Source organism: Tenrec ecaudatus, chromosome 15, assembly GCF_050624435.1.
Source record: "Tenrec ecaudatus isolate mTenEca1 chromosome 15, mTenEca1.hap1, whole genome shotgun sequence".
In the NCBI taxonomy this organism is placed as follows: Eukaryota; Metazoa; Chordata; class Mammalia; order Afrosoricida; family Tenrecidae; genus Tenrec; species Tenrec ecaudatus.
This window is the reverse complement of record NC_134544.1, coordinates 84,662,406-84,677,302: the sequence shown is the minus strand read 5'-3', so window position 1 is coordinate 84,677,302 and position 14,897 is coordinate 84,662,406.

The window sequence follows — 14,897 nt, the reverse complement described above, 5'->3', positions numbered from 1 at the left end:
GGGTCTTAAAGCTTGGAGGTAAACAAGCGGCCACCTAGCTCAGAAGCAACAAAGCCGACATGAAGGAAGCACACCAGCCTGTGAAACCACAAGGTGTCAAGGGATCAGGTATCATCAGAACAAAAATATCTCACCATAGTGAATGAGCGGGGGAGTGTGTAATGGAGACCCAAAGCACATTTGTAGGCCACTGGACATTCCCTTAAAGAAGGGTTTTGGGGAGGAGATGAACCAGTCAGGGTGCGATGTAGCAACGATGAAATATACAACTTTCCTCTAGTTCCTAAATGCTTCCTCCCCTCACCGCACGCCCACTGTCATGATCCGAATCCTACCTTGCAAGTCTGACTAGACCAGATGATGTACACTGGTATAGATGGGAACTGGAAACACAAGGAAGCCAGGTGGATGATGCTCTCAGGACCAGTGGTGTGAGTGGAGATACTTGTAGGGCAAAAGGAGGGTGGGTTGGAAAGGGGAAACATATTTCAAGGAGCTATATGTGACCTACTCCCTGGGGGACATACAACATAAAAGTGGGTGAAGGGAGACATCAAACAGGCCAAGATATGACAAAATAATAATTTATAAATTATCAAGGGCTCATGAGGGAGGGGGCCCTGGGGAGGGAGGCGGAGAAAAAGAGGACCTGATGCAAACGGCTAAAGTGGAGAGCAAATGCTTTGAAAATTATGAGGGCAAAGAATGTACAAATATGCTTTACACAATTGATGTATATATGGATTTTGATAGGAGTTGTATGAGCCCCTAATAAAATGATTTTTAAAACAATGAGCTGAGACCAAGGACTCAAGTAGAAAGCAAACGTTTTGAGAATGATGATGACAACGAGTGTACAAATGTGCTTGATACATGGATGTAGATAAAGAGTGTGATAAGAGTTGTATGAGCCCCCAATTAAATGATTGGGGGAGGAAGCAGGGAAGAGTTACATAAGGACAGACATTGACCTCTGGTACAATGGTCATCCTGCACGATATAGATAGAATACCTGCTTTGATCTTCGTTGACAATATGTTGCTGACCTTGCTTGCTAGATTCTGTGAGAACACCGGTCTGATCTTCCTTGAAAGATGTCGCCGAACAACCTTGCAAGCTCCTGAGAGAAGAGCTGCTCTGATATGCCTTGCAAGATTTTGCTGATCTACCTTGTACGATGCTGGGAGACCTGCCCAGATCTTCCTTGAAGGATGTCCTTGATGTGCCTGGTAAGATGGCGATAGAAGACCTACTAGGGTCTTCCTTATAAGATGTAGCTAATCTTCCTCACAAGATGCTGGGAAAATCTGCACTGATCTATCTTGCAAGCTGTCACTGATATTCTTTAAAAGGTGTTGACAGAAGACCTACTCTGATCTTCCCTGATGTGCCTTGCAAGATGCTGACAGAAGCCCTGCCACGATCTTCCATGCAAGTTACGAGAGAAGACCTGCTCTGATCTGCCTTGCAAAATTTTGCTGATCTTCCTCTCAAGATGCTTCTGATGTGCCTTGCAAGATGGTGACAGAAGACCTGCCCAGATCTTTCTTGCAAGTTGTCACTGATCTGCCATGCAAGATGCTGACAAAAGACCTGCTCTGATCTGCCTTTAAAGGTATCCCTGGTCTTCCTTAAAAGATGCTTAGAGACCTTATCTGATCTTCCTTTCAAGATGCTGCGAACTGCCTTGCAAGATGCTGATTGAAGACCTGCTCTGGCCTTCCTTGCAAGATGTCCCTGGTCTTCCTTAAAAGGTGCTGAGAGAAGAACTGCTCTAATCTTCTGGCAAGATGCTTCTGGTGACCCTTGAAATATGGTTATTGGCCCCTAATAAAATGTTTTTTAAAAAAAAAGATGGTGATTGAAGACCTGCTCTGGTCTTCCTTTGCCAAGATGTTGCTGATCTTCCTTGCAAGATGCTCTTAGAAGACCTCATCTTATCTTCCTTCCAAGACGTCACTGATATGCTTTGCAAGATAGAAAACCTGTGGTGATCTTCCTTGAAAGATGCTGCTGATCTTCCTTGGAAGATGCTGATTAAAGAACTGCTCTGGTGTTCCTTGCCAAAATACCGCTTTTTTTCCTTAGAAGATGCAGACAGAAGACCTCCTCTGATCTGCCTTGCAAGATACCCCTGATCTTCCTTCAAAGGAGCTGAGAGAAGACCTGCTCTGATTTTCTTGCAAGATGCTTCTGATGTGCTTTGCAAGGTGGTGAAAGAAGACCTGCTCTCTGATCTGCCTTCCAGGTATCCTTGGTCTTCCTTAAAAGGTGCTAAGACCTGTTCTGATCTTCTTACAAGATACTTCTAATCTGCCTTGCAAGATGGTGATTAGAAAATCTGTTCTGGTCTGACTTGAAATACGTTGTTCTGCTTTGCAATATAGAAGACCTGCTCTGATCTTCCTTGCAAGATGTTGCTGATATTCTTTGGAAGATGCTGATGGAAGACATGCTGTGGTCTTCTTTGCTAAGATGTCGCTGATCTTCCTTGCAAGATGTTGTGAGAAGACCTGATCTAATCTTCCTTCCAAGATGTTGCTGATATTCCTTGCAAGATGTTGCTGATCTGCTTTGCAAGAGAGAACACCTGCTCTGATACCCCTTGTAAGTGAAATGCTGATCATCCTTGCAAGATGCTGAGGACAGTCTGTTAGAAATGTTCCGCTGTGCACATGCACATCTACTTACAAGGTGTTTGAGCCCAGGTCTAGCCTCAGCAGGCCAATGGGTGGGTCAAATATTTCTCCCTCCTCCTCTCTGGCAATTTTTGGGAAGATATGGGTTGGGTTCACTCCTCTTTTCTCTATTCTTATGTTTCAAAAGGTTTGTAGGAAAAATAGGACTTTTATCTGTATTTCATAATTATTGGGAGCCATCCCAGCCATGCTGTCTAGCAAAGGTACAGCCTGGTGGAAGAAGCTTCTGCAGAGCCGAGGTTCTCAGAGAGGGTTTCCAACATCCCTCAAATATTTGCTGTTGTTAAATCCATTCTTGAGAATTTTGTGCATTGTCATGTTTACCGCACCTAGAACCAATGCGAGGGCAGTCTTGAGAAGTATGAATGAAATTAGATCTAAAACTTGCTTCAATATGATGGTGCTTTCCTCACCTGAGGCATTGAGAGGCTTGCACAACAAGACATCTTTGGGAATTCTGAGAAAGATATGTGGGAATTGAGTGAGGAAGAAACCCAAAAGTTGAGGTTAGAGGAGAAATAAAACCCATCAAAAAAACCCTGGATTCCATCCAGATTAAGTAGTGGGGGAGTCTTTGCCCTCCCAGATATAGAGGACCAATTGATGACCCTATATCTTGGACACCTTGGACAGGGGCTTAGATAGAAGGAGAAAGAATGGTTAACATTAATAGGAAACACATAAAAGGGAAATATTAAGTCTTTGGCAAAGAATCAGATGGGTTGGCTCTTTGGTGCCCCAGGAGTATAAAAAACAAAAGAAAACATAGGTAGACAATGAAACAGTTACCATGGGAAAGTTGATAAAGCAAAATATGTAACACTGAGAAGCATTTAACTATGTTTTTAGATATTAGGCTTTGAAGTAGCACATGAGGTAGTTTCATTGTTAGCCAACCAGGAAAGGAATACTGTGAGAAAAAAATAGGGCAGTGAGTAGGCCATGAGCCTAACCAAATTTTCTGAACACCTCAATCAAAAATAGTATGTGACTTATAAGACAAGCAGTACAGAAAGAACCAGGTAGATGACAGAAAGTGATAGAAAAAAGTACAGACCTCATAATGGTCTTTTATCAGGTTTCAGTAGAAACAATAAGGGTGATATTGGAATTAATCATAAAGCATTGTTTTTATGTAGTGTTCTGCAACACTTTTTATGCTATAAGTACAGCTGTTTGGAAGAACTCAGCAGAGAATACTTCCACCAGAACATCTCTCATGTCTATCTTGTCTGTGTTCGCTGACTCCACACCTCCTTGAAGTATCCAGTTTAACCCTCCCGGAGCTGGACTCCATCACATATTTGTACATCAAGACCTTGGCATATGCAGCATGACTCACCTGTAGAGTCATAGTCGTTGAGGGTCCTGAATTTGTGTGTGTGTGTGTGTGTGTGTGTGTGTGTGTACATCATACACACCTGTTTGTGTAGGGTGGGTTTTACCAAACAACTCAGGGTTCAGTCGATCAGTGGTCTAGGTCAGGCAAACACTGGTATCTTCTCATGTGCCTATTTATGTATGTTTGTCAAACTCGCCTTGCTTGTAGGAGCTCTGCATGCTGTCGAACAGCTCTGGCTCCTCGCTGGCTAACAACTTCACCTCTTCCTACTGTGGAATAGTTCTCGATACTGGTTTTCATTTCTCAAATGTATAATTGTATTATGAATTTTAAAATTGGATATTTATAGTGAAGAATATAATTTAAAGATACTGGAAGATGATTTTGTCGGTCACACATAAATGGTGACATATGTGTGTCTATGTGTAAGTGTAAGTATGAAATTTAAAAAGACAGATGAGTCAGAACCAGGCAGGGCCTAACCCACAGGCAGGCACACAAACTCAGATGGTGCGACAAAACATAGCAAAACCTGATGGTGGGAACAACATGCTGATAATACAGACTTAGAAGCAACAGCTGCATGTGATGACATGCCAAGCGACTTAACATGGTACTCTCTCTAAAATATGTTCTCAGCATCACACCCTAACCCACAACTAATAGGCTCTTCCTTGTGAGATGGGATCAATCGGATCTGCCCTTCCTTGAAAATGTCACTGATGTTCTCTGCAAGATGTTGATAGAAGACTTGCTCTGATCTTCCTTGACAATATGTTGTTGACCTTGCTTGCAAGATTCTGTGAGACCATCTGCCCTGATCTTCCTCGAAAGATGTTGCTGATCATCTTTGCAAGCTGCTGAGAGAAGACCTGCTCTGATCTGCCTTGCAAGATTTTGCTGATCTATCTTGAAAGATGCTGAAAGAAGAACTGCCCAGAAATTTCTTGAAAGATGTCCTTGATCTGCCTGGCAAGCTTGTGATAGAAGACCTGCTAGGGTCTTCCTTGTAAGATGTCGCTAATCTTCCTTGCAAGATGCTGGGAAAACCTGCTCTGATCTGTCTCGCAAGCTGTCGCTGATATTCTTTAAAGGGTGTTGACAAAAGTTCTACTCTGATCTTCCCTGATGTGCCTTGCAAGATGCTGACAGAAGACCTGCCATGACCTTCCTTGCAAGATGATGCAGATCTCCCTTGCAAGATATCCCTGGTTTCCTTTAAAAATGCTAAGAAAAGACTTGCTCTGATCTTCCGTTCAAGATGCTTCTGATTTGCCTTGCAAGATGCTGACAGAAGACAGGCTCTGATCTTCCTTGAAAGATGCTGCTGATCTTACTTGGAAGATGCAGACAGGAGACCTGGTCTGACCTTCCTTGCAAGATGTTGCTGATCTTCCTTTGAAGATGCTGATTGAAGACCTGCTCTGGTCTTCCTTGCCAAGATGTCGCTGATCTTCCTTGAAAGATCCTGTGAGAAGACCTGGTCTTTTTTTTCCTTCCAAGATGTTGCTGATCTTACTTTGAAGATGCTGATAGTAGTCCTGCTCTAATCATCCTTGCAAGAATGTCGCTGACGTGCCTGGCAAAATAGAACACCTGCTCTGATCTCCCTAGTAAGTGAACTGCTGGTCATCCTTGCAAGATGCTGAGGGCAACCTGGTGGAGATGTTCCAATGTGCGCATGCACCTCCACTCACAGCAGGTATGAGCCCAGGTCTCGCCTCAGCAGGTCCACAGGTAGGTTGAATGTGTGTGTTTGCCCATCATACACGCCTGTTTCTGTAGGGTGGGTTTTACCAAACACCTTAAGGTCAGTCGACCAGTGGTCTAGATCAGGCAAGCACTGGTGTTTTCTCATGTGACTATTTATGTATATTTGTCAAACTCACCCTGCTTGTAGCTCTGTATGCTGTCAATCAGCAGTGGCTCCTCTCTGGCTAACAACTTTACCTCCTCCTACTGTGGAATAGTTCTGGGTGATGGTTTAATTTCTCAAATGTGTCATTTTTAAACATATGAACTTTAAAATCGAATTTATGTATTGAACATTGTAATTTTAAAATGCTGACAGATGATCTTGCTGGGCTTACATAAATGGTAACTGTGTGAGTGTGTGTGTTTGTGTGTGAGTGTATGGTGTGAACAAGGAAAAGACAGATGAGTCACGACCAGGCAGTGCCTAACCCACAGGCAGACACACAAACTCAGGTAGTGCGACAAAACATAGTAAAATCTGATGGTAGGCAAAACATGCTGATAATACAGACCTGGAAACAGCGGCTGCATGAGATGACATGCAAAGCAACTTAACACAGTACTCTCTGAAAAATGTTGCCAGCACCACTTCCTAAGCCATGAGTGATAGGATCTTCCTTGTGAGATGGGATCAATCGGATCTGCCCTTCCTTGAAAATGCCACTGATCTTCCCTGCACGATGCTGAGAGAAGACCTGCCCTGATCTTCCTTGCAAGATGCTTCCTTTTCTGCCTTGCAAGATGCTTATAGAAGACCTGCTCTGATTTTCCATGCAAGAGTTTGCTGATCTTCCTTGCTAGATGCTAATACAAGACCTGTTTTGATCTTCCGTGCAAGAGATCCCTGGTCTTCCTTAAAAGGTGCTGAGAGAAGACCTGGTCTGATCTTCTTTGCAAGATGCTTCTATTCTGTCTTGCAAGATGCTGACAGAAGACCTGCTCTGATCTTCCTTGCAAGATATCCCAGATCTTCCTTAAAGGGTGCTGGAAGAAGACCTGCTCTTATCTGCCTTGAAAAATGTCGGTGATATTCTTTGGAAGATGCAGCCAGAAGACCTGCTCTGATCTTCCTTGCAAGATATCCCTGGTTTCATTAAAAGGGGTTGAGAGAAGATCTTCTTGCAAGATGCTTCCAGTGTGCCTTGCAAGATGGTGATTGAAGACCTACTCTTCTCTCCCTTGCCAAGAAGTCGCTGATCTTCCTTACAAGATGCTGTGAGAAGACCTGGTCTTCTCTTCCTTCCAAGATGTTGCTGATTTTCCTTGGAAGATGCTGATAGAAGACCTGCCCTGATCATCCTCGCAAGATGTTGCTGATCTGCTTGGCAAGATAGAACACCTGCTCTGATCTACCTTTTAAGTGACTGCTGATCATCCTTGCCAGATACTGAGGACAACCTGTTGGAGTTGTTCCGATAAGCACATGCACCTCTGCTCACAGTGGGTTTGAGCCCAGGACTGGCCTCAGCAGGCCCACAGATGGGTCAAATAACTTTCCCTCCTCCTCTCTGGCAAACTTTTGGATAGATATTGGTTAGGTTCACTTCTATTTTTTTTTCTATTCTTATGACTGTTTCAAAAGGTTTGCAGGAAAAATAGGACTTTTATCTGTATTTCATAAATGTACATCAAGACCCTGGCATATGCAGCCCGCTGTGCCTGTACAGAAGCATAGTTGTTGAGGGCCCCTGAGTTTTGTGTGTGTGTGTGTGTATGTGTGTGTGTGTGTGTGTGTGTTTGCACATCATACATGCCTGTTTGTGAAGGGTGGATTTTACTAAACACTTCGGGGGTCAGTCGAACCGTGGTCTAGATCAAGCAAACCCTGTGGTACCTTCTTATGTGCCTATTTATGTATGTTTGTTGAACTCTCCCTGTTCACAGGAGCTCTACATGCTGTCAACTAGCTCTGGCTCCTCTCTGGCTAAGAACTTTACATCCTCCTACTGTGGTATAGTTCTGTGTGCTGGTTTCATTTCTTAAATGTGTAGTTTTTTATTATGAATTTAAAAATCAGAAAATTATATTGAAGAATGTATTTTAAAGATACTGGAAAATAATCTTGTTGGGCTTGCATAAATGATGATGTGTGTGTGTCTGTGAGTGTGAGTGTAAGGTATGAAATTGAAAAAGACAGATGATTCACAACCAGGGAGTTCCTAATCCACAGGCAGACACACAAACTCAGGTGGTGCGGCAAAACATAGCAAAATCGAATGGTAGGCACAACATGTTGGTAATACAGACTTAGAAACAGCAGCTGCGTGTGATGACATGCAAAGCGAATTAACACGGTCTCTCTGAAAAACATTCCCAGCACCACTCCCTCACCCACAAGTGATGGGATATTTCTTGTGAGATAGGATCAATTGGACCTGCCCTTCCTTCAAAACACAAATGATCTTCCCTGCAAGGTGCTGATAGAAGACCTGCTCTGATTATCCATGCTAGATGTTGCTGATGTTCCTTGCAAGATTCTGTGAGAACACCTGCTCTGATCTTCCTCAAAAGATGTTGCTGATCATCCTTACAAGCTGCTTAGAGAAGACCTGCTGAGGGATGAAATAGGGGAAATCACAACAGACCCCAATGAGATTAAAAGGATAATCACAAAGTATTATGAAAGACTGTATCTTAACGAATTAAAAAATGTGAATGACATGGACAAATAGGTGGAAAAACCATCCTTCCCTAGATTATCCCAAATAGAGTTCAAGAACCTCAAGAAACTTTCCCATAAGAAAAGAAATAGATCTGGTTATCAAGAATCTACCAACAAAAGAGGCCCCCGCCCAGAGAGCTTCACAAGGGAATTCTATCAAGCATTCATTGAAGGGCTCTCACCTATCATCAACAAATTATTCCAGAGGATAGAAAAGGATGGCAAACTTGAAAACTTCCAAACTCATTCTACGAAGGCAGTCTAACTTTGTTATCCAAATAGGGTAATGATCCCACAGGACTAGGGAAACTGACACTGAGGGAAATATGACTAGGACTATAATCCCTAACTTATAACAGAGGGAATTTGGAAAGCTAGTATTCCACGATAGGAAAGATACCACTTTGGTACATTAGAGATAAAGTCCTGGTACATTATCCTACTTTCAATATCATTCCCACAGATTCTCCCCTAACAGCTATGCTGCCTTAAAGTGAGCACATGGTTGATCCTATCTCCCTATAGAAATGGACATTCTTTTGTTACTCCTCCCATCAAGTAACCCATAACCCTCATACCTTCCTCCAATGCAGGAATTGTCTCCTCACCTGTGAGTTCAGGTACCTTAATGTGGTTACTACCCACCTTGTGAATTATGTAACTACTGAATGTGCATGTTTTAAGGATACCTATAAATATCCCAAAACTATAAAGACTCACTCTCTCTTCTCCTACCTCCACATAAACCACCAAGAGGGGATGAGGTGAGCATGCTACTATAAAATGTGTCTGACCCCTTTATTTTACTCTCTCTCCTATCTTCTATAACTTTACTACAACCTTTACATATTATCACTGTACAATTGTGCCAATGGACCCTTTGGTTGTTAGAGGCTGGTTTCTTCTGACCAGTGACGCCTAACATGGGGATGTAGGAAAATAATTCTTTTGAGTTATACCCTGTGTAACAATTGTACAACCTCTTCAGACAGAGAGGTTAAATCAGAGAAATTTCAGTATTTTTAGAATGACTGAGATATGGGTCAGGTGAAGAGCAAAGATACAGAGTACCATATCACTCTTAGCCACCCCTTAAATAAACAAAATGTAGTGCCAACAAATTTTTTTAAAAAGGCATTTCTTCAAGTAAAGAAGATGTAAAGAAATGTAAACCTTGTTTTCCAGAGTCAGGAGCCTTTGATATGGAGATCTGGGACATGGTAGCTAATAACCTAAGAAACGTTCACAGGGAAGGACAGAGCATACCCATGTATGGCTTTTCCTTTTTGCATCATTAACACACAGCCTGACTCACAACACCCACAGAGAGTTCAAGAACATCATCATAATTCCTTCTCCTTTAAGCTACTAAAAGATTTCAAGAAAGTGGTTTCTAGTTGTGGCCCAGCTCCTCTTCTGTAGTTAGCATGATTAAAGTCTTTGTCAGTCTGAACACAGGATCCCTGTTGACTGGAGAGCTTTGACAAAAAGTGTGCCTCTCTCCTTCATAATTCCTTCGAGATCAGATATTGTGGAATGAAGCAGTGCATGCACAAGATCTCAAAATTACTGAGGATGGAATAGATACTGGAATTCATCAGTTGCTAGGGGATAAGAATTGTATCACAGTAGAGTCACAACTAGTTTTCTGGACAGTCATTCTCACAGGTACACTAGGTTCGCCCAAGGGACAGGGAGAAAACAGCACTATTAGGAGGCAGATGGCCCAATTACACTGCAGTGAATCAAAAAAATGATGAGCCTTATCTAGACTTTATCTCCAGATTGCAGGATGCGGTTTGCAAAAATGTGGCTGACTCAGGGGCTGCTGATAATCTCATTCTTATATTAGATTTTAAAAATTTGAACCCATCATGTCAATCTGTGATCCACCCATTCAAGGAACAGAGCTCACTCTGATTATTTCAGAATATGCAGGAATGTAGGAACAGATGAATACAGAAGTAATCTATGGCAGCTCCCTTGGCAAACTACACCAGGTATAAGGGGAAGTGCTTTATAGGTGGGGAAGAGGTAAATTTTAAAAGATAATGCCTGCAATTTTCATGAAGAAACAGGGCAACTCACAGCAGACAGGTACCGGGAAAAGAGGTGGGTTCCAGAGAACCTGGACTATGCCCCATTGCAAAAGGGGAGATCATTGAATAAATCAATGTCACTCAAGAGCCAACAGTGAAGGAATCCAGTTGGTAAGCACTTCCCAGTCTGGAACCCTCTAAGGGGGCATGCTCCAAGCCCCACCCAAGAGAGCCTGAGGGAATCTGTTGCTAATAAGCCAAGCAAGAAATGCACCAGAGTCCAGCCAGCTTTATCAGACAATCACAATGCTGGGTGAAGATTTTCGATAGATTTAAACAGCCAAGAGGAATTCCAGCTTGTTCAAGACATCCCGCCAGAAATTATTAAAACCACAATGTTGGGACTGCTAACTAAAGAAACCATAGGACTTTTATTTGGAAATAAAATAAGTATAATATATTACTACTTAGTAATATCTCGAGACAGTAAACAATTGCTCTGTCTTCTCTCACCTCCACATGGGCAACCACGAGAGGCTAAGGTGAGCATGCTATCAGGAAATGTATCTGACTCCTTTATTTTACTCACACTCCTATTTCTCCTATCTTCTACGACGTTACTATATGTTTATATATTATCACCGTGCAACTGCACCTATGGACCCTTCAGTTGTTAGAGAGAGGCTGGTTTCCTCTGACGTGATATCTGTAATGAACACAGATGCAAAAATCCTTAACAAGATATTTATAGGCCAAGAGAATACACAAGTATATAAAACATCATTCACCATTATCAGGTAGGAATCATCCCAGGGATGCAGGAATGATTTATCATTCAAAGATCCATCTATATTATACCCCATGTTGATAAGAAAAAGTATAAGAGCCACATAATAATATTGATACATGCAGAAAAAGCATTTGACAACATCCAACACCCCTTCCTAATTAAGACACTCATGAAGATATAGGAACAGAAGGAAGATTCCTCAAGTTAATACAAACTACCTATGAAAAGCCAACAGCCACATTATAGCCTATGAATGAGAGAGGAAAATGATCCCAATGAAAAAGGAGACAGACAAGGATGCCCTTTCTCCCTAATTGTATTCAATATCGTACATGAGGCTTTAGCAAACAACGTAAGACAGTGGAAGAACATTAAAGGTGTCCAAGTGAGACAGAAAGAGGTAAAACTCTCTCTTTTTGCAGACAACCCGATTGTGTATATTTTAAATCCCAAAATAACTGACAGCAATAGCAGAATATGGAAGAGTGACAGGATACGAGGTCAACAAACAGAAGTCTATTGGTTTGCTATATACATTCGACAGGACCATGGAAGAGAAGATCAAGAAGGCAGTACCCTTCACAATAGTCAAGAGCACATTGAAATATCTAGGAATATGTTTAACCAAAAATAATCTGAAGTCATACAAGGAAAACTACAAGACCCTACTACAAGAAACCAAGAATGACCTCCACAAATGGAAGAACATTCCATGTTTGTGGACTGGAAAACTCAACACATGGAAGATGTCAATCTTACCCAAAGCACTTTATAAGTTTAATGCTATCCTGATTAAAATACCAACAACCTTATTCAAAGAACTGGCCACAAATTTTATATGGAGAGGGCAGAAGCCCAACATTAGCAGAGAAGTCCTCAAGAAGAAAGACAGAGGGTTTGGTGAGCAAACAACTCCACAGATAGGGGAACAACTATAGAATTAAAACCAACAACAACATAGAGATTCTATGGATGTTGGAGCAACAGCAATCTGAGAGGAAGTACTAGGAGTTGGAAGAAGGGGGAATGTGATGGTGGGGCAGGAGGAAGACAAAAGGAAACACAGGAAGACTATGGAAAGCAAAGCTATCAATAGAGGTATAGGCAGAGTTATATACTTAGGTAAATACATTAATCCATAACAATAGAGGGATTGGCCTATGCACACATATTTATAAGGCAATACACTGTGGACAGACCTTGGAGCTCAGCTCACACACACCCTAACACAAAAATACTTTGTTCTAACAAACTAGCATTTGCTGATGCTCACCCCACAAACACAAACACACACACACACAAACACAAACACCCACAAAATTGTTGAAGGCTAAATGGGTGCACAAGCAAATGTGGTGCAGAAAGACGGTTCCCAGCTATTAAAAGATACAGCGTCTGGGGTCTCTTAAAGACTTGAAGTTAAGCAAGCAATCATGCAACAGTGAAGAAACAAACCCACATGGGAGAAGTACCCCAGCCGGGGTTATCATGAGGTGTCATCAGGACTGTAACAGGTATCAGAAGATTCATAACAAACAAACAAAAACACATTGTTGAGAATGAGAGAGGTTGGAGCAGAGACCCATAGGTATCTGTAAACAATGAAGCATCCCAGCCCCAGAGGGGTCACAGGGAAGGCATGAGTCAACCAGGGTGCAGTAGAGCACCAATGGATCACATAATATTCTTCTGGTTCCTTAAGTCTTCCTCAAGGCTTCCTCACTCCCCACTGTCATGACCCTACTGCTGTTTCTCACTCTGCACTGGACTGGGGCATGTACACAGGTGTTGATAAGAGATAAAGTTCATGACACATGGGATGAGAATAGCAATACCAAAAGGGTAGGGGGAAGGTGGGGAGAGGAGGGAAGGATGGAAGGACCAATCGTGATGACTGGCACATAGCACACATACCCCTCCAGGAAGAATAACAGCAGAAACCATTGGGGAAGGAAGACAACGATGGGTGTGAGATATGAAAATAATAAAAATTTATAATCTATCAAGGGGCCACAAGGGTGGCAAGAGGGATGTAAAACAAGAGGAGCTTATACCAAGGGCTCAATAGGAAGTAAATGTTTAAAAAAGAATGAAGTCAACATATGTACAAATATGCCTAATCCAATTGATGTATGGATTGTAATAAAAGTTGTAAGAGCCCCCAATAGAATTCTTTCAATTAAAAAAAAAGTTAAGATGAAAGAGTTGTAGAGGATAGCGTGTCAGGGCTGATATAGCACGGTGGGAGAGCAGGTCCCATAAATGATGAGGGGATTTAATATGCATGTTCTGGCCAAAAGTAATTTTTGAGCTTTCTTGGGCTAGGAGAGCAGCTTCTGCCATGGCCCATAAGCTTGGAGGCCACCCCTGTACTTCTGGATCTAACTGTTTACATATATAGGCTGCTGGAGCAAACGTAGGTCCTATTTCCTGGCCTTGGACTCCCACAGCCACCAGTTTCATGAACATGTAGAATGAAGGGGTTAAACCAGGAGGGAAAAGTGCAGGAGCTGATAACTAGGCACATTTAAGTGCTTTGTATGGTTTATCAATGAATGTTGTTGTTTCTAAAGGTTCAGGGCTTGTCCCTTAGCTGCTTCATAGAGGTTTGGCTAACCCACTAAAACTGGGAATCCACAGCCTTGGCTGTGAATCAATCAAGCCTAGAAAGGAGAGCATTTCAGTAGAGGGAGTCGGGAGATGAGGAAGAAGCTGTTTTCTATCAACTGTATTATCTATGGAATTCTTTCTGAGTCGGACTTCCAGATACATTGCAGAGGTGAGAGAAAGCTGTACCTTGGTGGGAGACACTAGGTACTCCTTATCTGCCAGGAAGTTTAAAAGACTGTTGGTGTGATTTGGGGAATCTGAAAGGGAAGGACATCAACAATGTGTTGTTTGTTATGACTCTTTTTATTCATGTTATTGGGGGCTCGTACAACTCCTATCACAATCCATCCATCCATTGTGTCAAGCTTATTTCTACATTTGTTGCCATCATTTTCAAAACATTTTTCTACATGAGCCCTTGGTATCAGTTTCTCCCATTTCCCCTCCCTCATGAACCTTTGATAATATATAAATTATTATTATTTCATAGCTTACACTAACTGATATCTTCCTTCACCCACTTTTCTGTTGTCCATCACCTTGGGAGTAAATTATAGGTAGATCATTGTGATCAGTTCCCGTATCTCCCGTCACCTTCCCCTTCCCTTCCCCCTCCTGGTATGACTATTCTCAATAGTGTTTCCAGCTCTTGTCTGTACCTGTATACAGATGCTCTGGCTAGATTTGTAAGGTAGAATTGGGGTCATTGATAGGGGGGTGCATTAAAGAATTAGAGGAAAGTTGTATGTTATGAATCTTCTGATGCCTGTCACCTACATAGTGGAGGATGAAGCTGAGGAAAAGGTCTAGGGACAGGAAGTCAATCGTCAGGGTTTGACTAAATAAGTGGCTCCTATTTAAATAACCCTGGAGCAAAACACCCCAACAGAGTTGTTGAGAATGTAAGAATTAACTGCCCAGGTAAAGGTGAAGAGGTCTTGGGACCTTTCATCAGAGGGATAATAAAGGAGGCAACCGTGTATGTTTAGTATTACACGGA